We start from the raw sequence: 2,471 nt of genomic DNA, 5'->3' as shown, positions 1-2,471 counted from the left end.
AAGGCTGAGTGTTGTATATGATATTCCAACAGTCAACTGAACCACTGGCTGTATATGATATTCCAACAGTCAACTGAACCACTGGCTGTATATGAATATTCCAACAGTCAACTGAACCACTGGCTGTATATGAATTTACATCTAAATATGCAAGTGTCTTTTTCCAGACAAGCGTACAGAGAGAATAACGAACCTAATAGTTCTAATTCTTGCACTGAACTCTTCCGTCTGGGGTTCCAATGATTCCTTTCTTGTACCGTAAATATAGTAGTAATTGTTAGTCTGAACCAAAGTAGGCATAAAATGTTTTAAGTCTTGTATAGCCCAGTTTTAGTAGTTTTGTCTTTGTTTCAATACTTTTCGTAGCATTAAAACTATTACTAGCTAGGTAATGTACATATCCATCCCTACTTGGTTTTATAAAATTCAATTTTTTATTATATTTGTTGTAATAAAATTGAATAAAACCATCTTCAAAACGTTTTGACAAAATATTTGGCCATACCAGCTCAAATGGTTAGGACGCTTGACTCACAATCTTCGGATCGCGCGACCGAATCCTTTCGCCGAACATTCTCGCCTGGGTGCATTATAATGTAAAAGCTACCCCCACTATTCCTTGTAAAGGAATATTCCATAGGGGTTGGTTGTGTTGACTAGCTACCCTTTTTCTAGCCTGTAACTTCAGAATTATGGACTGCTAGCGCAGATAGCCCTCGAGTAGCTTTTCGCGAATATTCAACAATGTGTGTGTGCGCGCGAGATTTAATAGCGAACGAAATAAAACATTTTGTTAATTTCAAGATCTGTAAACATGTATATCCACAATATAAAAATAGATACCACTTTTGTTTATTGACTTAGTTTGTTAAGATCACGAACTTCTAATTACAAACGGTTGTAACAAACATTTAGATTGTACATCAATTTTTAAAGATTTAAGAAAGTTTACTTATTTTAAACGAAATCTACAGATTCTTTTCATAAGTTGGGCTACAATAAGTAACTTATAAAACGTTTGCATAACAATTGTAAAATATTAATAAATACAGAAATAAAGTCACGATTACTTGTGATTGAGAAAGGTAATATACGTAACTGTGGCTTTGTAAAATTTTAGCAGCGTTAATTTCAGTTTGTTGGTTAAATAAAAAAATTTGGTTAAGATATGAGAATATAACTACTTTTCTAATTAAAATTAACAAGTTTTAATGTATACAGTAATTTAGCGATTTCATTTGCCACTAGTACCTATTATAGTCAAGTATAAGAACTGTTTAAAATGAAAGGATAACGGGCTTCAATCAATTCTGTCGATGATATGATTTTTTTTTTACTTGTCATAACTTATTTTGATAATAAACGAGAGTTATTAGAACTTTTGTATGAAACAACTTGGAACTTTGCTTAAGTCAACAGAAAATGCAGTTCTAAATCAAAGTGTGCAAATATAAAATCAAGAATTGTTACAAAGTGCAATATATTTTCATTCTATTACTAAGATATTTCACTGAGCCACCCACTAATTGTGTAAGAGAAGTATAGTTAATTATCATACGCATTACTGTATTTGATTTTGAGTTCTGATCTATGTAGGGTAGCTTGCTGTACTTTGATGTTAATATTAACTAGTTATTCATTTATTATAAAACTGAATAACTAAAGTTCAGTTTGCACCTGATTATTTCACGTTTGATAAAATTACTATGGAATGCACATCGGATTTTGATTAAATTGTTTTTTTAATTTAAGGTTCCAGTAATATTGACAGCTGGAAACTAGAAAAAAAATGTGTTCACCTTTTTTTAAACATTTGTCAATGACATATTCTGTAGTATCCTATAAAACATATTTCTGGTATCTGTATGTTATATGCAATACTAAATCGTCAATTTGAACACCCACTCTGCGAGTCAGGAAAACATGTTTTAGTAAGTTGATTCCCAAACAAAGCTTTCTCGTACTCTTTCTCTTATTAATTCTTAATAAGGATTTGGTCGTATTATACTATATGGAAACTGAATTGCCCAGTAGCGTGGCCTAATTTGCACTTGTTTCCGTATCCCAATCTAAAAGCTAACATAAAATACGGTACAGGCTGCACATGTTGCAAAATACAAGATCTGGTTTCCTCATCTCTATAAAGCCGTTTTCTTCGCGGTTTTCGCGAGTTCTGTCTATAGAGATTGCTGTTGTAAGGTGGCCGAGTGTGGTATCTGCCTAATATCACTTCTACTATTTTGTGTAAAGGGGAACACAGTCCGACCAATCAGTCACTAATCTACACATCTTCGATCTCATTGGCTGGCAGACTAGGCGCTGAATTGGCAAGAAATCGTAACTTTGGTTACAGGGGCTTTTAATAATGAGTCGCACAGAGTTCGACAATTTAATAAATATTGCAGTTAATTCCATGCATTACTGCTTGAACATTTTCATAATAAATAGACCCCAGTTAATGTGTGTGTGTG

Source organism: Limulus polyphemus, unplaced genomic scaffold (assembly GCF_000517525.1).
Source record: "Limulus polyphemus unplaced genomic scaffold, Limulus_polyphemus-2.1.2 Scaffold9475, whole genome shotgun sequence".
Lineage (NCBI taxonomy): Eukaryota > Metazoa > Arthropoda > Merostomata > Xiphosura > Limulidae > Limulus > Limulus polyphemus.
This window is presented reverse-complemented; position numbering follows the sequence as displayed.